This window comes from Ambystoma mexicanum, chromosome 7p (genome assembly GCF_040938575.1).
Source record: "Ambystoma mexicanum isolate Mex_15411 chromosome 7p, UKY_AmexF1_1, whole genome shotgun sequence".
Classification (NCBI taxonomy): Eukaryota; Metazoa; Chordata; class Amphibia; order Caudata; family Ambystomatidae; genus Ambystoma; species Ambystoma mexicanum.
In genome coordinates, this window is record NC_090939.1 from 852,609,122 (window position 1) to 852,632,459 (window position 23,338).

The 23,338-nt window shown below is 44.2% G+C and overlaps 1 protein-coding gene across 6 annotated transcripts in view; it reads right to left on the minus strand.

The window, feature by feature from the left end:
* UBAC2 (UBA domain containing 2) overlaps positions 1-23,338 on the minus strand; it is a 1,796,755-nt gene that overhangs the window by 484,536 nt on the left and 1,288,881 nt on the right. The gene's annotated exons all lie outside the window — the stretch shown is intronic.

Consider the following 23,338-nt stretch of genomic DNA (forward strand, 5'->3'; position numbering starts at 1 on the left):
AGAGGGAACGCTATTGTTTTGAGCCTTGAGCTCAGCTGATATTTTTCACTCCCACTCATGACAGATATGAACTAATCCACAGGAACAGATACCTTTGATACATTGCAAGAGAGTAGACTACCTTATGAGCGTCACGCCCTATGGATCTTTCTTATTCCTAACCAACGGTGGGCCAGGATAGATGAACAATAGACATAAGGATTCTTATATGATCTATAACTTTCTACCATAGAGATATAAAGAGTTGTAGGGCCAAGTTCTCTTGAGGACGACCGGTTTGTCGAAACACATGTCGGCTGTTGATTTAATAAATCATAATGTCTACACAAGACCATTTTGGATTGACCAATTAATATGGACATTTACAACATAGTGCACGATTAAAGGATAGAATTTAGGGTCATTGTGCAGATCAACAACATACTTTCGCATCACAACTGTTCCCAACTACTCCTGAATTTGCAAGAGCCGCAGGCCACACACCATTATCACTTCTATCATTTCATTTTCTACTTCAACCATATACACTCTTGTCACTCTCTCGCCCATCTCCATCCCAGCCCCCACCTTCCAACCTTTACTCCCTCTGCGGTCATGTTTTGCTCATTCTTTTCCTTTTCCTATTTTCTTCGTTTTACTTCCCACCACCCCCTTAGTTTGTCTTTTTCCTTCAGTATGCCTTTCTACCTCTTTTACTTAACTCTCCTACATTGGTTTTCTCTGCAGGAAGTATCACCAGAAAGTGCAAGGGGAATGCCACTGCCATCAGCTTCAGCTGCAAATGAACTGGCCCAATACCAGTTCAAGACAAAGTAAGAGCTGATACGGATTTCTAAATTTACCCTGTTAGGCAGAATAAAGCCAGAAATGTAATTAAACTGTTGAATAAGAAACACATTGGCCAATGCTCCCTGACCCAACTGAGTACCCAACCTGATTAACCACACCTAAATACCTACTCTTACCAAGCCAGCAAGATAAGAAATTGACGTTGACAAGTTTCCAAATGCAACTAGCTTAGTACCTGAAAGCAAGCCCTGAAGTAAGGTCGCTCACAAGATTGAATGACCATGTCTGACCTCAAAACTAGAGGAAGAAAGACTTGTACTAAAACAGAACAAATGCAAGGATGACAGACAACATCTGAAGGACTCCTGACCCAAGCAGATCATACCACAGACAATGCTTGTTCTCTTTCTCCTGAGACTATACCATACATATGGCAAGAATCACAATCATGCATACCAAAACATACCACCTATTACCTTTTTGGAAAGCCATACCTGTGGCTTGCTTTTCATACCTTCACATTAGACAGGCCAAGGAGAAGGAAGGCTCAGCCTGCTCAGATACATTAATGTCAGCTATTAAGAACACATTTAATATTAAGGATCTCATTAGCTCTAATTTGAAACTGTGTTGCTTCAAAGATCATTGACTAATCCCTGATTCAACCTCAGTATGTACTGACAGGATTACTCCAATTAGGAATCCTTTGCGAAGATACTTGACAAATGCGGTGGATGCGTCAACTTCCTATCAGGAGGCCATTTCACTGAAAGTTGCATAAAGTTTCCAGCTGTTGGGTACTTAACGTCTGCAAATACAATAAATGGGTTTGAATCAATTGAAGAAATATAGCATTTGTATTTGTATTTTATGTATTTATAAAGCGCAGCCAAGCACTTGGGCATCTGGGAGCATATCTTACATGTACATCTGGTGCAACATTACAGGAAATACAGAGGTGGAGTATATACAATTATGCATAGTTATTATATACATATAGGCAAAGTTATATACAGTAGTTAAGTACAGCTCTGCTGAATAGTTAGTCATGTCTGGGTTTTGGAATCCAAGAAAACCAGAAGGCGCAAGATGGACGAAGGGAACACTACCATCTTTATCACAATCAATTCAAGAAATAGCAGGAATTATTCTGGCTCTTCCTAAATCATCAAAAAAACAGATCCTGCTTACAAGCACCGTGGGTCCATTATCTCTACCATTGTCTTGACCATACAAAATGGCCTCCGCATCTAAGCATTGAAAGCATACTTATATCTTCAGAATGTAAGTTTCTTCAGTGGCTTGAATTGGATAGCTGGAGTAATCATGAATCCAGGGATTGTATACTGGTAGGGTGCGGCTGCAGTAACCTCCCCTATTTTTAAAGCATTTGTGAAGACCTAGACCGAGCTTCGGCCAATTTAAGATTAACAGCCGATTTAATATAGGGCTTTTATATGCAGGTAGAATGGCTAGGTGTGCCGTTTGAACCTCAATATGTTTGGGCTGCCACGAGAATCCTCTTTTTGCATCTGGCTGCTTTTTTTTTAATAGACAGCTCTGTTTTATTTGATCTTCGGCGCATAATCTGACTTTCATTTTAGTCTTGCTGTGTGATGCTATATTTTTCATTGTTTGTTATGTTAGCACCACTATGCCTGCAGGCCGCGTCTTGTGTGCTAGATAAATATAAATAAAATAAATTACAACCTGGGTATCAACAGGCCCCTTGTAGTCACAACTCTGCTGAACAATTGCCAATAACACATTGTTCAATCTAGTCCAGCTAAGTGACCTGCTCCTTCACTTGAATCTTCCCCATAAAATTACCTAGGTAGTCAAAGTGCTTGCATCACAACTAGAGTATTGTAATGGAGCATACACAGGGCTCCCAACAAAGACATTGCCAAAATTTCAAGAGCACAAAATGCTGGTAGACCAGCCTTCAGGATTACTACAAGGCCATATTAGTGTGGCCCTAAAATACTTCCATTAGCTCCCAAAACACAAATGTACCCAATCTAAAACCATGTTCCTCGCCAATAAAGTTCAATCATAGGGCTCTTATTAGTAGGATACCTCTCTAACGATGTCCAACCAACCGGAAACTTAAGATTGGCTGCTATGATCCTTTTATCTATCCATCAGTTTGGGTACGAAGGCAGGCGTATGCAGGGCTCAAATCCCTTCTCATAATGGGCTCCACCCTCTGGAGTATTGTCCTTCCTCAAATGAAAGATAAAGCCACTTCCAACGGTTCTATAAAGCACTACAGGCACAAAGTGTTCATGCCGATAAGGCCAAGACTAAATGTTGCGCCAGCCTCTCTCAAACAAGCTTTTTCATCTGACTGGTCAGAAACCCAAGGCCACTGTGTGTCTGAATGACACCCATGATTTGAGCGACTACTGTTATAATCAGGAAGTTTACACTGCTACTCTAACTCCATAACAAATGGGCCCGAAAAGTCCTTATTGCTTGAAGCTTCATGCTCTTTGTACATCTCCATTCCTCATCTGTTAAACAGATTCTATTTTGAGACCGGAGGCGAGCATTATGCTTTGTCTTCTTTATTACTGGTCTCACAGCATTTCAACTTTCTTACATTTTAAGCTTTCTTTAAAACTTGACAACACGTTTTTTGTTTCTTCCGAGCTCCACTGGAGGCTCAAACACAAAAGGGGTAGTAGAGTTTTAATTTTAAAGTAAAATGTCTCCAGGGAACTACCAACCCCCATAATCCTCTGCCTTCCAATAGTTTTGGAATGCCCATCTGTCCAATCAGGCTCTGGCTTTGCCTATAAGTAAGTCTCCTTGAAAGCCCAACTCCTCTTTCTTTGTTGCTGCTTTCACAGATAAGAGAATCTTTTAGTACGTTTACTATATGTAACATGGTTAATGGCACACAGATATTTGTATTATTGTTGTCACGTTTGAACTATTGTAATAAGGCGCGTGCGTTAAATAACTTCTATTGTCAGTAAAAAGTGGGGATACTTTTAGAGTTTCTGTAATGCCGTGCTCGCGTTGGCATATCGAGCGTTTACAGACGCGAGCGGGACCTTGGTAATACACGGCAACGTTCCTTTTCATTCTGCTTCGATTTCCTCACTTCAGGTGGTCGGGGCCAGAGCCACAGGTGATCGCGCCCGCGTCAGGCAGCTAGCACCACCTCCCTACTGCAACAGCGAGCACGGGCCTCTAGGACCCAGCGGAAGGTGATTTTCACTACGCAGCAGCTCGCGGTCACCTGATGGGGCGCTAGGACCATGCAGGGACCTTTCTCAGAGTGGTTACATCCCGGAAGGCGCCGTGCCTAAATCAAACAAAGCACCTCAGATAGGGCTTGTTATCCTGACGGCACGGTGCAAATAAAGTCATTAAGAAAAACAGGCACAAAAAATACATTAATAAAAGAGTGAAAGTGCTCAGCACGCTAGCCAGACACATTGTGGGCTTGTCAAGCAGCTGAGTTACCTCCAGAAGCTTGTGTTATCGAGCAGCAAAACAATGGCACATTATCAGGAGGCCAGAGTGTCTCAGAGCACCTCCCTGGAATGGAGCTCAGAGGAATGAGGGTAAGAGCCTGCAGGAGAGGAAGAAGACCTCTCCCTCAGTTTTAAAAGGGTATTAGGTGACTCATTATCACAAGCAGTGTAGGAAGGAGTGCTCCCCCTGATACAGAGACTGCACCAGCTGGAGGCCATGCTTAATAAGCAGAAGGCAGAGCAGGAGAAGTCCAGGAAAAAAAGGCGCTTAGCCCAGGAGAGGGAACCTCAGCACGACACCCCGAGTCAGGGGTTGATGAAGAGGGCTGTAAAAAAGCTTGGAAGAGGACCTCCTCTTTGACACCCCCGAGCAACACAGACAGGGTAGACCTGGGACCCCAGAAGCCAGTCGACCCGGTGAGTAGGCTGAAGAAAGACTTTCTAATGAGGGTGACAGTGCCAGGCTTTCGACCCCCTACCCCAGGGGTGAATAATAAAGGGGAGGAAGAGGATGCTGGTTACTCACCGGACGATGAAGGTGGGGAGGAAGAGGAAACTCCTCAGAAACCCAACGTCCCCGAACAGCCTCTGGAAGAAGAGGAAGAGGGTCTAGCTGACATGTTTGATCCAGAGGCAATAAGGCATCCTCAATCCACGGAATGGGGTCCATCGCCCAGCGTGACACAGGATATGGCACAACACATGAGAAGACAGAAGTCCGGTCCAAGCTAAGGGCAGAGTGCCCTAGGCCTGAACTGCTGGTTAAAGTGACTGATACTCCAGACCTAGATCCAAAGATGGTGACCTTTGTCACAAAAGTATCAAAAGACATTATGAAAGGAGTGGGCTGAGCGTGTCGAGGATGCCAGGACAAACTCCTAGACCTGACAGGCCCGCTCGCAAAAATATGGATCTGGCCGAGAATGCCACGGTTACAGGGACTACAGTAGATGGCCATGCCCTAGGCAGCTGGGCCCAGCGAGCAGTCTGTCTATTAGGCAACGCAAACTGCATGCTTTCAACAGAAAGGAGAAGAGGAGTGTTGTTGAAAATAGACAACCACCTTAGTGACCTAGCCTTGTACGAGGCGGGCTAGGGTGCGAAAGGCCTCTTGTTCGGGGATGCTTTTGCCAAGGAAATGGCGCAATTTGTCAGAACATATTAGGCCCTAGAAAAAGAGCAGAGCTCTATCCAAAGAATATTCCCTGGATGGGTTTTCGCAGGGAACTGGCGGCAAAGGGGTTGGGAGACTGGTCGTTTTAGAGCACACAGAAGACCCCAAGGACCCAGAGAACAATACTGGGAGAGCTGTCAACAAGATAGCTTCTTCCCGGCCAGAGCCCGTTTCCCCAAGAACCGTAGGGGGAGAGGCACCTACAGACAAAGTATACCAGGCGCCAAGTACCCTACAGACAGTTACCCCAAAAGTAGGGGGCAGGACGCTCTTGTTTTTGCATGCATGGCACGAGTTATCCAACGATGCATGGGTACTGCAAGCGGTTTCAGGCATGGAATTAGAATTTGTAGGCTACCCCTCGCAAGCGCGAGAACCAGCAGCGATATTCATGCCCCTGGAGGAGCAGGAGCTGCTCTCCAGTGAATTACGCAGTTTAGCAGACAAAGGAGCGATAGAGCGAGAAGTGCAGGAGGATCAGGGCTTCCTCAGCAACATGTTCCTAGTGCACAGAGGAGAGAAAGTTAGACCAGTAATAAAGATTCTGAACAAATGGGTTACGTACCGGCACTTCAAGATGGAGGGGATAAACCTCACTCGAGACCTACTCAGGACAGGGGATTGGCTCGTCAGATTAGACCTCAAGGATGTGTATCTTACTGTTCCGATAGTGGTAGAACATCGGAGATGCATTATTTTCCGGTGGGGTTTGGAGATATGGAGGTTTGCGTGCTTCCCCTTCGGTTTAGCATCCGCAGCATGGGCCTTAACCAAGACTATGCATCCAGTGACAGCAGCCATTCGAGAGAGAGGGATCAGGATCATTGTCTACCTATACGATATCCTCATTTTAGGGCAGAGCACCTCCGACCTGCGAGAGCAAGCCGCATGGGTATGAAACCTAGTATCCTCTCTCAGTTTTGTCGTGAGAAGTCGGACGTTCGACAAGCTCAGGGGGTAGAATATCTAGGGTTCGTTAAAGATACCAGAAAGGCCTCCCTCGAGTTGCCAACAAAAAAAATAAAGGCCATAAAGAAGGAACTGAGGGCGGTAGTAGCAAAGAAAGTTATTGCGCTTTGTAATCTAGCTCGGATAGTCGGCCTCCTTGCGGCCTCAATCCAAGCAATATTCCCGGGACCACTACACTACTGTTGTTCACCACTAGAGCGATGAGCCTGCTCTAATCACTTTCTCGTAGTTGGTTCAGTCGTAGAGCGTGGACCGATGACAAAAAAAACTTCCCCCCAAGAGAGCAGCCTGCAGGGGAGGAACTACACCTGACAGGCCAGGGGCTTGGGTGAAAAGTCAGGAGCAGCAACAGAGCTAGGAGGAAAAAAGGTGAGGTCACAAGGTAAAGAATCAGAGCACTTGATAACGTAATGCAACCGCAAACCCCACACAACCCAACTCTTACCTGCAGTTTAAGGTGAAACTGCGGAGAACCTACTTGACTTGTGATGATAGTGAAACACCAAGGAATTGACCGTGAAAGCAGTGAAGTCTGAGGGCAGGTCCCCAAGAATTGTTCTCAGTGAAAGAATCCCAAACAACCTATCCTGAATGGCATGAGGGCGCAACTAATATGTGTCCATAACAATCCACCATGAGGCAGCAAAGCGTCCAAATAATCCAACAGTGCCGGAGGGAAGGGTGACAACAGGGGAAAATCAGCAGAGCGTCCAGTTGTCCTTAATATAGAGGAATATGGTGCATGAAGTAATCCAGTTGCATAGCGTCCATAGGGTAGATGGAGTAAGAAACCTTGTGGCACAGTGAAGATCGGTGAAGAAACAGTGAGCAAAATGAAGCAGAAGATGGTTCAGCAACACAAGTCAATGGCGGGACTCGGAGGGACGAAGGTGGAATGGAACGCTCGCAAAAGTGCGTGTGCGAGTATTCCTCTGGGAAAAGGCACACCTGTTGTGGTGTCAAGACACGGAGCAAACCAAGACAAGAGACGAGGCAATAGTTTCCAGGGTATTCGCAGAGACAGCGTCAGAGACGAAGCAAAATTTGTTAACCGGAAAAGTTCAACAAGGGTAGGGACCTGGCGTTGGGAAACAGAGGAGGCACAAACAGGGAAATCCGTAAAGCAGTCCAATATCGAGGTACCAGGAAGACGTAGGAAACACAGAAAACGTAGCGTGACTTAACGAGGAGAACCACAGTTAAGGAGCGCTTGAACAGTGCTAACAGCACATTCATATAGCTTTCCGATGAAAATGATGGGAAGCAAGGCTTGCGTGAATCACATGACTGTGTCTGATTCTGGGACGCTGGGAAATGTAGTGCCTCCAGTGTCGATATTGCAATAGACGCCAAGACAGCCTCTAGGTACTGCTGGCAGGACGTTGGAACACTGGATTTGCACCCCGGGTCATGACAACTACAGAGCTCTTCAGAGATTGAAGATCAGGCATCTCAGCGGGAGCTTAGGCTACCATTAGTTTGTCACCCTAGAACAGAAAGCCATCACAGAACTAGACTGGTGGTTGCAGAACATGGAAGCCTGGAACGGCAGGGCAATTTTTGGTGATACCCCAGATCTAGTGTTAGAGTCAGACGCAAGCAGAGCCAGCTGGGGAGCACGGTGCAGAAGTTTAGAAACAAGTGGAAAATGTTCCGAGGAGGACCTTCGCCTCCACATAAACTGTCTAGAACTCATGGCGGGTTTGTTTGCTGTGCAGGCTTTTACCAGAGACTGAGCCAATTGCTACGTTCTCCTCAAGATGGACAATATTTCGGCAGTCCGTTATATAAACAAGCTAGGAGGAACCTCTTCCAAGATGCTAGCCGAATTAGCGAAGGACTTTTGGCACCATTGTCTGTAGCAGCAGATATCAGTATCAGCGGAATACTTACCAGGTGCACAGAATATAGTAGCAGATTGGAATTCTCGACATCTGATAGACTCCAGCGACTGGAGGCTACTCCCAGACATCTTTGCACAGATTCAGGAAATCTGGGGACCCATAGACACTGATCTATTCACATCCAAGCTCAACACTCAGACCCCCAAGTTCTTCAGTTGGAGGATAGGTCCAGCAGCAGTGGGGACGGATGCATTCATGCAACAGTGGACGGGAGCCACTACGCGTTCCCTCCGTTCGTCATGCTGACAAGGGTACTAGCGAAAGTCTGCAGAGAGCAGGCAGTGTTAGTAATTCCGATATATGGAAGTCCAAGCGTGGTTTCCAGAAGTGATGGAACTTTCCACAGATTTCCCGAGAGTACTTTCCCACAGGAGCGACATTCTTCAGGGCCCGAGCGGCCAGCTTCACCCTCTAATAGTAGAGGGCACCCTACGCCTGATGGCATGCAGGCTTTCAGGCAATAATGGCAGCTGCCAGGCATTTCGCAACTCACTGCCGACTGTATTAGGGACTCTTGGGCACTTTCCACCATCAGGAGCTATGGTGCCGTGGGGAAATTTTGGTCTGTTTACTGCACACTTTTCAGCATTAATCCTGTTTCAGCCCCTGGTTGGAAAATAGGGATCTTTTGCAGTCTCAGTTATCTGGGTAATTAGCCATGCGTCTATGTCTAATATCATGCAGGAGAGTATCGGACGCGAAAGCGCTAGGCATAGTCAGAAAAGTTTTCTATCCGGAGGGAGTAGCCTTTAACGTGGCGAACAGGACTAAGTTGGATTCAACAATTATTTCCTACCCATACTTCCCGAATAATAGCAAGCGCAATGTATTAAGGACTATGGGGTAGCCACAGCAGAGGTGAGGCAGAGAGGGGTCACCCAGCTTTTAAATGCGCGCAGGAAGCCTTTTCACGCAGTAGCAACAGCCACAATTGCAAGATGGGTTAGAGAAGTGATGCACTGGGCAGTATCTTAGTTTGGCGCACATTCAGCGAGATGCGCGATGGCATCTAGAGCGTTTTCTGCAGGGGTACCTTTGCAAGATATCATGAAGAAAGCTGATTGGTCAAACGAATCAACATTTAAGACCTTTTATTTCAAGCCTGTCTTTCAGATAGCAAATAGAGTGATTGACAGCTTTGAACAAGCATAATGCTCGCCTCCTGTCTCGACATAGAATGAAGATTGCCAAGGCTTATAGCGCAGGGTAGTCTTGATTCTATTAAAGACAAGGAGGCGAGCATTATATCCCACCCCGATTACGCAAGGGGTCGTATTGCAAAACTGTATTGATGAAGTTATGTATACGCATAACCCACCCTTATGATAGCGTCTCCATTTGTTTCAGGAGATGAGCAGTAGGCGACCTGAGCGAGAGCAGGGATGAAGATCACGATTATGGTCTGAGAGGATAACTATTCACCGTTTGGAGAACGAAGTATCGGCACAGTTGATCGTTCAAGTTGTTCTGTTGGTTCAAGTTGACTGTTGGTGTTTCAGTTAAAGTGGTGTTCTCTGCCAAAGAAAGAGGAGTTGGGCTTTCAAGGAGACTTACTTATAGGCAAAGCGAGAGCCGAATTGGACAGAGGCTGTCCAAAACTACTAGAAGGCAGAGGATTATGGGGGTTGGTAGTTCCCTGGAGACATTTTACCTTGTTTTTAATAGAATCAAGACTAGCCTGGGCAATTTTCATTATTTGTTACCATCATTCTTAAATGCCCTAATTCAGCCACAAGACAGAACATATCAGTTCAACGTGAATGTGGAATACTGCTTTGCTTTTATTGTTTAAGGTTTTTGTGAAATTCCTGCCATAGGAAAATACCCTGTCAGCTTAACTAGAAAGGGAGGGGGAGGTGGGATGGTTTGGGACAACAGCAATGATTTAATCTTCTTTAAGCTAACAAGAGATAGCAGAATAAACTATTCTTCTTGCTATCTTTTGAAAGCAAGTTTGAAATACATTTTATATCCAACTCGAGAAAGATAATTCAGATTTCAAGATGCCCACCATAAAGATGAACAGCCAGAGTGCAGAAGAGCCACTCTGAATGTTTAAGGCCTGAATTCGATTTGTAAATGAGCCATGGGGGTTATGGAATTTAAGCGGGAAAAAAAATCACCATTCTCTTCCTCCAGGAAACCCAATACTGCAAACATTAGGAAAGAACACTAAAATATCTAGGTTTGGTTCAATCCTTTTGGGCTTCTATCCCAGGCAGAAAGAAGGTGGGGGTGGGAATGGTACTCTGGTAAATTAGAAAGGTCATAATCAAAAGACTACTGGAGTAAGTAATAACAGTAAAGGGAGCATATAAAGTAATAGCGTTCATGCTGTGTTCTGAACACGGGTCAGGAAGATTTTTTTGTAAAGTCAACTTTACCTTAGTCTATGATATTACAACCGATAAGTCACAGCTTTGGTGAAAACTCCTGGGGGCGGGGACGGAAGTTAAGTTTCTACCTTTGAAACACTGAGAAAGGCATGATTTGATAGACATGGAAAGCGATGAATCCCTAAAAAATGGCATCCACATGCTTTTTGCGCCCACATGTATGTTTTTGGAGGCTAAATGACATATCACGCGAGGTCAATACTTATAATCGCTTGGAAAATCCCTCTCCCCTAGAAAGACCACAATGTTGTGGTGTTATCTATGTTCCCCCCGATTTGTGCAAACTGATGGCAGCTAAATGGCACTCTACTCAGGGTTCCGAGAGATTTGAGCCAATGACAGTATTTTTTAGGACAAGGATAAAGGTGGGCTCCTGAAAGTTTGTCTGAGAATGCAGCCAACTCCACTTTTAGGCGATTTTTGTTGAGGAAGGGAGCTAGTAAGAAGAGAAAATCCTTCGGGAAACGCATATTAGAGCCAAGATTTGAGATTTAGAGTCAAATCTTGGAGGAGCCAACCAGCTAAGAACACAAATCAGATTAAACCATTTAGGAAAGAATTACAATTATTTGAAGACTACACAGATCTATAACCAAGTTCACATTCCTTAAACAGAAATATTAAGAAAAGGGGAACAAGTCTGATCAACTGGTTGCGAGGCAATTACACCAGCAGAATATAGACATACACATTCAGGGGATTCAAACAGAGGATGGGTTAATTCTTAAAGCCCCAAAGTAGATTGCCAAAGCCTTCAACACCCATAATGAAAATCTATATACATATGATGAATTACCACATCTTCCATGACTAGGGAGAGACAGATCCTGTTATGGAAAGGCCAATTGTGTATATAGAGGTTTGGATGCAATTAATTTTAAAAAATGAATCCAGGAAATCTGACTGATGCGTTTATGCTCGTTTTATAGACATTATATAGATCTTCTGATTCCAAAACCGACGTAGCTCTATGTGTTCTTCTTGGAAAAGGATCCCACTATCATTCCTTGCAGTCTCTAGGAATAATCCAGCTGATCCGGTCCTCCTGGAGCGTTAAAGGCTTATGGGTTTCGGACGAAAAGGATAGGATGGTTGGAAGCACTTTACTCGTCCCCTTTGGATGTGGATGTGGATGATGGAGTAACACCAAGATGGAAAGTTTTACAAAGAGGGACTTGTCAGGGTAGCACCACAACCCCTCCTTTGTCCTGGTCATTGGACTCTTGGCTTCACTTATCAGGCTTACTGGGGACGTATGGGGGGAAAAAGGATTTAGTTGACCAGCATAGTTTGAGTCTTTTTGTGGATATGGTTCCACTTTATATTGCAGAACCTCAATCCTTGTTGCGAGTGCTTATGAGGCTATTACATGATTATAGCCAAATATATTTATATAGTGTGATGAATCTAGCAACATCGTCACTGATTCTCTGGAGAGAAGCTTCTCTTACATGGCCAGGGAAAGGCAGAAGCTCCTGACTCTTACCCTGGGGGTGGCTATCTGCGGGTGGGCCACATTGGAGACACAAACTCCAGAGAGACAGGAAAACACAAACAAAATAAACCTTTAGATGATATTCTTAATGACGAGCATGTGCCTTTGCAACATGCCTGTATGGCTTATTGTGATACAGATAAAGAATTCTGAAGTTTTCTTGACCAACAACTTTATTTACTCCACCCCCCCTTTTTTAGTGCTGAGATGAGGAAGAGGGATGGAACAATGAGGATGACCAGAAGCAGTAAGCAAACGCAGCGTGCTAGTCTTTGGAAAATGTAACTAATGCCAGGAAGTTTAAAACACACAAAGCTGAAAAGAATAAGAGTGAGAGTCGACTTGCAGTCGGGAGGTCTGATAGACGCCAATCAGCTTTGCAGTGGGACGCAGTGGAGGACCCCGGGTGCAAAAGGATGAGTGAGAGGCATAAACTGCAGCGGACGCAGTTTGGAATGCCGGAGGTTGACGAGAACAGCATGCAGAGAGACCAGGCCAAGAGAAGCTCACTGCTTTATTGCTATAGGGAGCTGCAGCCACCAGAAACATAGGAAGATAAAGGGGGAGCCAAAGGTCTAACGTGATGCACCCCCAGTCAGAGAACCGAAGGAGAACACGAAAGGGACGCGTGAAACGCAGGAACTGGCTGGTAAGCCCAGAGAGAGCGAGTGGGTTATCGGAGCATTTGAGAGAGTGTGTCACATATCACTAACAGTGCGAGAAAGCCCAATTAAAGTAATTGGAGGAACTGATACAAATTCCAACAGTTTTAAGAAAGAGTCAGTGAGGCAAATCTTGGAAAGAGACTGATACAAATACGAACAGTGTTAGGAAAGTGTTGGTGACCCAAATAATGGAAGGAGAGATGGGTACAAATATTGTTAAGAAAAGGTCGGTGACACAATACTTGAAAAGAAAGATTGATACAAATACAGCGCGAAGAAGGGTCAATGACCCAATGCTTGGAAAAGGACATTTAAACAAATACAACCAGTATTAAGAAGGGGTTGGTGACCCAAAATTTGAAAAGAGGAGTTGATACCAATAAGAACTTTGCTAAGAAGGGTTGGTGACCCAATACTGGAAATGTATTATTTTTGGATGAAAGAAAGAGAAAGATGAACATGGAAAATCCCAGGCATGGCAGTAATAAAGTCGCTAGACCCTGGCAGGAGAGTACACCAGGGGTAAAAAGAAGAACAGGAAAAGGAAAAGTTAACAACCATACCCCTTTAAGGTTAACTGAGATACAGGGTGAGATAAACTGAAGATTCAAGAGAACTGTGTGTTTAAAAGAGACTCAAGGGAAGGTTTATCCCCCCCGCACCCCTCCCCATCTCCTGGAATAACCTTGCACTGTATAAATATATTGGATGGTGAAAAACAGAAGGACCAAAGGGAATTAATAAGGGACCCAAGGGGAGAGCCCTTTGAAACAGTGGAACATTTGAGCTTTTTTTCGGGAGTAACGGACAGACATTCAAACTACTAGAAGAAATCTAGGGGAAGCGAAGACCCCTTTCCTGGTGGAACTTTAATCCTTTTTGTTTTTGGCACGTTAGAACTTTATGTTCGGAACTCAGAGGAAGCTACAAGTGCACAGTTTACAGAAACACCCTTGCACACATTGTTTAGTGTGTAAGGGTCAGTTTAGGGTTTTTGGATACAGAGCGGAGGATGCTCTTTGCTTTAACATCCTGAGACAGAAGTTAATTAGTTTTGTTGAGGCATGGAAACCCCTCAGACATTGGGACAGATAGGATTTCCCCAACCCCTCTCGATATCTTGACAATAAAGGTCTTATTTGATAGTGAAACATGTCTGTGTCTGAGTATTACTCCTAATACCTTACAATTAGGTCAACCACCACTTCATTAGCAAAAATATACAGGACAGGAAAGTACATGTTGGGGAAAAGAAAGCTTTTGGCCCATATGATGGGGATGTACGATTATTCAAGATTACTGGGATGAAGTACTATCTCGGATAAAGGACATAAATGGAATACAGAGAACAAAAGATACATTGCTAATTCTGGTTGCATTACTTGCAGAAGAGGATAAGAAAAGAAAATTACAAACTATTGTTAATTGTATGCTTTTGGCTGCTGGAGTATGACTAGCAGTGAGATTGGAAAAAAAAAAATCAACTACCAAAGAATGGATGGTATGGAAAGTCAAGGAAACATACCAAATCGAGGTATTGACACAGTGGGCACTTGAGCTTCCCAATGAAGACCAAGAATGGTTTCCATTTTGGTCACATTATGCTAGAAATTAGAAAAGACCTGAACGATTTAACTGCAAGGAATGGAATGCAATGAGGAATTTTATTGAAGAGGTCTATTGGACACTTGGTAGAAGAAATATATGTTGGTTTGCAGATCGGTAGGTCAATGCTTTCTCACAAGTCTCTGCCCCCACATCACTGACATATTAGAACAGCAGACGAAGGGCTATGGATGGGGCCCCTTTTGTAATCCCACTACCGCATTGAGTGTATGAGAGATGTTACGCACTCAGACAGCCATATAGAATGTACTCTCACACTGAAAGTGTGAAAGGATGCCACATGGAAGGATGTCAGCATGAAACTATGGAAATCATGGAGCGTTAAGTGAAATCTGACGAGGACAGAGTGATGTCATGAAGATATAAGAATCTATGCTGAAACGATATGAAAATACTTAAGAGTGAAAATGTAACTAAAGTAACAAGAGAAACATGTACGAAATGATAAAGTAATCAAGTATGCAAAAAGAAGATAAAGCAACTTGATGACTAATAAGTGTAAATACGCTGTAACAAAAAAAAAAGACGAGACATATAGAAGCTTGCTATAGAGCAATATATGATGCGGCAAGGACGGCCATCATAGAAAAATGGATGCTGGCTCATGTCGAATTCAACCAAGCTACCTCAGAGACAGACCAAGGCTGCAGAATCAGGAGACACGGGAAATACAGTTTGTGTGCAAAACAGCGATGAGTCGAGGTTGGCCTACCATCAAGGATACTACTATTTTAAGGAATAATTGCAAGTCACAAGTGGAGTTACACGGATAAGCCATGAATGTAAGACATTCCTCTTAGATTAATGAAGAAGAAAACATCTGCAACAGCCAAAGTGTTGGACAAATACAAGTGTATGAAGTCTATGCAAGGTAGAGTGAGCAAGTCTCTAGAGGCCAAGAGGAGCAACAGCACCCTGCATAATTGAATCAAATAGCAGCAAATAAGAGGCTGAAATTGACAAATTCGTTGTTTCTTCACATGTGACTCAGATGTTGAAAACAAGGGCTATTCATTAGAGCCTCAGGTGGAGATAGTGGTGTGCTCGGACTCTCTCAAATGTTCCAGGACAGTGAGCAGGCTACAAGGTCAACTACAGATGGAAGACTTTGGCTTATGGCCGACCGAGGGATGATGGATTAATTGGAAGAACAGGGAGCAATCTGACAATTCAAAGCACCTAGGTGCAACGCTCACCTGGTATCCACGGGAACGTCACTCATCCTGTTCTGACCTCTTACGACCTCAAACTCTTCCCTGGAGGCTATTCGACTGGAGACTGGGCCTGCAACACAGGATTGGTAGAGTTCAACTCCCTATTGTCTCTGTGTGCTTGAACCCCTTCTTCCCCGGGGTCCAACCCTTCCCTTTGATCCAGAGCTCACCTTGTTTTCTTAGATAGTGTGCTCTCTGTCCTGCCTTCATGCGGGCTCGTTGCTGCCTAGTTACTTCACTGGCAAGAGTCCGACAGGTAAGTATAATGAGTCTTTTGAACAGCTCTCTAACTTTGTTCCTTTCCTTCCTTAGATGATGGCCGGTGTCCGGAGATGGCGACGTGCTGCTGAGATGAGTAGCACTGAAGGTGAGTGAGAGCGCGATGCACCCCTTTCGTATTTGCATAGAACCAAGTTATTTTTCTGTGTCTTTTAGGTGCCGCAACGTTTTCAGCGTGGATGCCGGTTATGAAGAACAAATGCGGTGGGTAAGCGTGGTATGCGGCGCCTCTAGATGTTTCCACGCTAACCTGGAGTGTCTTTTGCCTCTTGCAGATGGACGAGAAGTTCCAGAGACAGAGTTCCCCCAGAGTGGGGTAAGCGTTTGAAGCTCGTACAGTATTTAAAAATAAGCGAAGATTTGCAGAATGCTTACTAATGCCTTTTTTCTGTTCTTTTCCCTTTTCCTTAGAAAGCGGCGTTCCGGGATGGGAATGACACCGCCGAAGATGCCCGCAGAACAGAAGGAGCGATGACTGATGGGCAGAAGCGCCGCAAGGTAAGGCTGTTCCGAACGGTGTTCTTGTAGGATCTGAGCGCAGAAGAAAGATGCAGGCTTACTGGAGACCGATCCGAACACGGTGAGTGTCACGCTTCAGGTGCAGAAAACGCAAAGCATGTTTCTCAGCCTGGGTGTGGCTTATATAGTCTATGGATATCCCAGGTGTCTCTGGGCTGAACCACACCCAAATTACTAGACCGCACATGCAGTTCTGGGAACCGAAATATGTGGGGGCATCCATCTTGTCCCCATCAATGCACTACAAGTCCAATCCCCAATGTTATCCTATGGGAGTGAGTGAGTCTGGTGCCACAAGCGCCAAGTCTGACTCCAAGTGGGTCTTTGGAGGGATGGAGAGGCCCTGGAGGGCCATGTAGGTGATTGTGGCCTGGCTCCAGCCTGACATCTTGGAGGGCTAGGGACATGAGGGGCAGGAATCATGACACCTAGGTTTTGTTTCAAATACCTACTAAGGAGCCTAAAGTCCGAGGTTGGGATAGTATGCAAATAAATCAGTAGGTTTAAAGGGCAATCAAACATAAAATGTTGCATAGTCCAAGCTTCTACTATTTTGTGGTATCCAGTGTTTATATAAAAAAAATAACGAATAGCCTGTTTAGTGAAACACAAATAACGAAAAAAGTGTCTCATTTATGGTAAAATTATATTTGCGGGTGGGGTAAGGGATTAAAAAGTGTAGGGGGTTGGGGGTAATACATTACAAGATTGCTATAAAGGGGTTGTACATTACGATTATTTTACTGTCCCTATCTTATAAAACAAAACCACAGCGCAAAGGTTTCTGGACAAATTTTGTGCGTTCATAGAGGAGAAGGGATGTTATACTTTAAAGGAATTAAAAGTAGTGACGGGGTATGTTAATCCGACATATGCGCCCCCTGCTTATAGCAGCGAGGATAATGCAGAAGAGAGCAAGAGTAGAAAACGCAAAGATACATTAACACGCAATGAAATTAAACAGCGTGATGAGAGAAAAGACAGACAGGATAGACAGACAGAGATAGAGGATGAAGCAAGTAAACAAAGAAATAAAGGATAAAGCTAAGGGAATAACAATAGCACAGAATGAATGCATAGGAGGACAAATATTGCTTAAACTAGATGACAAGGGTATTGGATGGGGTTCAAGAACTAGGAAAGAGAAGACCGGGAAAATAAAGAGAAGGAAGAGGAAAGAGCATACAAAGAAGAGAGGGATGAAGAATGCAAGCACACAGAAGAACCAAGAAGATACAATGCAAGGAAAGAAAAGGAGAGATTAGAAGAGAAGAAACGAGAGGAGATAGAAGGCCAAAGAATGAAAGCACCTAGTTACAAACAAGACAAGAGGAAGATGAATTGAGGGAGATGAGGAGAAGAGAAGAAGAAATTAACAGGAGTAGGACATTAAAAGATAACGAGATCGAATTCCTACGTCATAGGAGCATAATACCGATTGAGGAACAGAAACGATTGGAGGAAGAGAGAGGGCCACAACAGCCCCACAGGAGCTGAAAGGAATGCTGAGATCAGCATGGGCTGATGATCAGGATAATGATGTGTTAGTTATATAGCGCCTTTATCAAAAGCACTTTACAGAGCACATATTTACATACAATATCACCGAACCGAAATTGGTACTCATTTATCGACCTTGGAAAGATGAAAGGCTGAGTTGGCCTTGTTGGGATTCGAACCTGCGACCTGCAGATCAGGCTCAGATTGCAGCAGCGAGCGCTCAACCCGCTGAGCTATCTTACCGGCATAAGATGCAGGAGATATAGTGCAGAGACTTGGGAATGTATACAGGCAAATAAGGGATACATTAAAGTAACTCACTGTAGTGACTAGAGTACTCATGGACAAGAGTCCCCTTTCCTCCATCCTTGTGGGCGTCCCCCAACATGGGGACGGTACCAGAACCTTTAGCAGTGAAAAATTGAGCTTCCCCATTAAATTTAGTATAGAGCGCAGGGGCCGCGGCATCGGGCGTGGGAACAGCCCGCCGAGGCCCCGCTCTCCGGCGCCTCACCTCAGTCCCCTTTGAACACATGGGACACTTAGATACCTAGCGACTCTTAGTACATATTAGCCATTGGCATATTAGTGGGGTAAGGCGGGTGGGACGTATGAACGAAAAAGGACTATGGACTAGGAGTATTCTAGTCACTACGGGAAGTAACTTAAATTACTCATAAGTCCCGTCCACATTCCTCCATCCCTGTGGGTGATCCCACCGAACAAGAACATAGGGTGGAGCTGTGATGAACTCTCTCATATCTAGGATTAAGCAAAACGGTTCTTAAGAACCACCTGACCAAAATCTGCATTGCACCTGGAGCTTGTCTCCAGTGAGTAGTGCTTAGAGAAGGCCTGGGAGTAGCCCAAGTAGACGATGACATCCTAAGAAGCATAGCTATGAAACACGACGGCTGTGGCCTCGGCCCTGACCGCATGGGCATGAATACCCTCAGGAACTGGTTTTCCCATGGCTGTGTACGGGTGATGGAAACCTTGGAAGCTTGAGAGCCGGGGGATGAGCCCCCAAAAGTCACGAACAATGCCTCGGACTTCCTGAAGGATTTCATCCGAGAGAGCTAAAACGTGAGGACCCTCTTGAGGTCCAAGGAATGCAGGGCCTTCTCCATCTCCGACTGCAGGTTCGGGAAGAACACCGGCAGGCAGATCTCTTGATTCAGATGAAACGGAGAGACACTGTGAGCAAGATGTTTGGGTGAGTGTGCAAGATGACCTTGTTGTTGTGAAACACTTGCAGCTCACTAACCCACCGCGCAAAGGTGAGAGCCACCAATAAAGCCATTTTTAGCGTCAGCAACTGGATGTCCACAGAGGGGATCGGCTCGAAATGCTTGCATTGCAAAGCTGAAAGAACGACATTGAGGTCCCAGACGGGTTGCGGCCTATGCACCGGAGGACAAAGGCTAGACAACCGTTAAGGTGGAACTTAACCACCGGGTTAACTGCCGAAAATACATTCTCAGGGTAATTCATGTAAGCCCCAATGGCTGCCAAATATATGCAGCAAGTATCCACCTGACCTCCAAAACGAGCCAGGTGTGCCGAAAATGCCATTCCGTCATCTAGAGGACAGGTGACAGGGTCCAGACCTTTGTCGTGAGCCCAATGCAGCAGATCCGAAAACCAGGGTCTCGGAGGCCAGTGGGGGTCAACCAAGATGAGGCTGCAACCCATGCAACAGAGAGGGAGCTACCGTAACAGGCGTGCACAGAGAAGGAGAGGGATGAACAATCAATACTTTTCAGGCCCACCGCCACAACAACAACAAGCCACCACATCTTCAGTTTCTTTTTTGGAAGAGCGAGAGGATGTGAATCAATGGGGAACAGAGGAACGCAGAACCCGCAGCAATCACCCTCATTAGTTAATCTATCCAGTTATAGTCCAAGTGTAGTTGAAAGCAAAGTTCTGAACCTTGGGTTGGGCTTTGTTCCGACCACCCATTCCAATAAATTTCAGACGAGGATAGAGATAGAACAGCTACTCCGGAAGATTCACTTGAAACAGTATTTTATGGACAAGGAGTTCGCAAAAACTGTGAATGAAAGTGGATTAAAGAAAAAATCAGATTTCTATCCTCCAGTAGCAAGTTACACCCCAGAGGCCGTAGTATTTACAAAAAGAGTATGGCATGACCTTACCCGTCTAGAGAGAGAATATACTCCTCGTAAATTTCAAAATTTAAGCACAGTTGAAAAGAGAGCCATAACATCTTTGGCCAAAAATAATAGTATTATTATACGCAAAGCAGATAAAGGAGGGGCAGTGGTGATCCAGGATAGGATAGCATACATTGGTGAATGTGAACGACAACTCAGTGATACCTCTTACTACCGCAGTCTAACTGATGATCCTACAGAGAAACTATCCATCCTCATCAGAGAAAAAGTTGATAAAGCTTTGTCGAGAGACTGGATCTGTAAGCAGGAATATAATTACCTTATAGTGTCCAAACCTTCGGTTCCAAAGTTTTATACCTTGCCTAAAATTCATAAATCCCTGCTCAATCCACCAGGACGCCCAATTGTTTCTGGAATAGGGTCATTGTTGGAACCACTAGCAAAGTTTGCTGACAAATTTTTGAAACCGTTTGTCCTCAACATGTTTTCATATCTACAAGACACCACTGATGTTATAAACAGTGTTGAACATATGAATTTTGATCCTGAAGCTCAATTGTTAGTTAGCTTGGATGTTGTGGCGTTGTATACGTGCATTCCCCAACAAGATACACTCGAAGTATTGGAGAATGTATTATACACCAAGAGAAGCTCAGGAGTCACACCCAATAGTTTTATTATGTGGTGTGCAGAAATGGCTCTAACAGAGAGTTACTTCATGTTCAATAATGAATTATACCATCAAATACATGGCACAGCCATGGGTTCCCCTGTGGCACCTACGGCGGCTAATTTGTATGTGGAGAATTTCGAAATAGAACATATCTATCAAACAACAAATCCCTTCTTTTCGAAGATTTCCTTATGGCGGAGATTTATCGATGACATCTTGATAATATGGGATGGTACGGTGAGTTCTTTTTTGGAATTTTTTGAATGGATCAATCAACTGAATCGATATTTAAAGTTTACTTGTACACAGAGTTCAGAGAAAATTGACTTCTTAGATAGAACGATCTGGGTTGACAAAACACAGAACAAATTACAAGTTAAACCTTTTCATAAGTTAACAGACAAGAATGCCCTGTTAAGTTTTAATAGTTTTCATCCAAAACATACACGAGAAAATCTGCCATTTGGACAATTCATCCGGCTGAAAAGAAACAGCACGCTGAATTCGACGTTTCATGTAGAAGCTGAACAATTGAAATTGAAACTGTTGAACAGAGATTATCCCAAAAAAATTGTTAAGAGAGCATACAAAAGATCTATTAATAACCATCGAGAGGCTCTATTAGAGTATCGTCCCAAAAACCAGAATAGAAATAATATTGTGTTTGTGAGTACCTACAATGAAAGAACAAATGAAGTCATTAAGATTATCAAAAAAAATTGGCACGTACTTACAGGTGGTGAAAGTCCATTAGAGAGCCCACTATGTGCGTATAAGAGAGCACCTAATCTGAAGGAATTAATAACAAGAAATGATATCTCTGAAAGACCTAAAGAACAATTGAGTATCACACAAGCATGGGGTCTACCAACATTAGTAGGGCATGCCCCCTGTGGTAAATGTGTTAATTGCAAATTTACAAGCAGAACAAAAGAGGTGGATTTGGGACTTCCACAATTGTGGAATCAAATGACATTCACCAACTGTAACTCCACGCATGTGATATATGCAGTATGGTGCCCATGCCAAAAGATTTATATTGGCATGACTGAACGTAAAGTGACCATACGCATAGGAGAACATAGGAGTTGCATTCGCAACCATAACACAGTAGCCCCAATGGTAAATCATTTTATTATTCTGAACCATGAGGCAGACGAATTGAAATGGACAGTCTTGTGGAAACTAAATAGAACAAGTAACCCTGATGCAGATATAAGGAAATTGCAGTATAAGGAACAATGGTTGATTGCTCTCACAGATTCAGTCACTAAAGGACTCAATGAATTTGAGAGTTGGAAACACTGATTGTTTCACTTTGAGCAAGTCAACTTTGTGACACTTGGATGTGTAAGTATGCGTAGAGACAACGATTTTAGATAACAACATATACTGGATTCTGTTCGTGTCTTACATTCTGTGGTACTCATATCCACTTGCATACCCACAACGATGTGGTATATATATATCAGTCATTAAGCCGGAAACATACCTTACAAAAGTGTATGATTGTGAAGAATCCGGACTGGGAGGTTTCCAGAAGCTAAAGTTAGCGAAGCTAGAGTTAAGTGTCAGCCAAGGAACAATTAGAACAGCTAGTGGCGCACAAAACAATATCCCGTGACTGTTAACATTGCGGTCAACACTTGGAACATTAGGCACAAAGGCTTGAATATATAGTGCCTTTACTTACCGACCATGAATTAGGTAGTAGATTAGGCCGCCCGTGGTAGCATTTTTTTGTGTTGACGTTCGGGACTGGTCACGTGGTTGTTGAGACTGCGGAGCGTCAGAGGCTAAAGAGTTGAACACGTGACACACGAGACGTGAGAAACGACGTGGTACGAGATGGCCTGCAGGACACGTGATGCTGTGAGTACTCATGTGACTTTAGTTAACAAGGTTAAAGCGATGTGCCGGGAATAATAGAGTTAGCTCCTTTGTAGCAGGACAGCGAGAGGATTGCCACAAGCTACTGTTAACGTAAGTCTACTTTAGACTATTTAGGTATGAGCGGGACAAAAAGAGACAGCAAGTGCGTGACTGAGGCGTAAAAAAGATGTAGATTTCTCTGACTTTTCACCTGTGAACTTTGTTCTTCAATTGTAGTGACTCTTTTTTGAGCGCAACACAGGACGATAAAAACGGAACGTTATTGGGTCTATGCCGAAGTTTGTTCGAGGCAATTTGACCCCGAATGCGGAAGCAAGGAAGCCAGTTTCGTGAACATAGGAAACAGTTATAAAGGAGAGTGGCGCCGTACTGACACCAGGTAACGACATTGCCTAGCGTTTAGCACATGGTGGTTGAAAGTATTATACTTTATTATGGGCCCCATAGAGTTAGTTAAGAGCGATGCTGCTACAGATGCTGACATATAATCTTTGGTCAGTGAAGAGAAGTAGCAGTAGGTAACTCAGACTCAAGTTATTGTACACCGTAGGGATGGACTAACAGCGTTGACCTGAGTATACTCTGGGATGGTACCAGAGACATTAGGAATAAA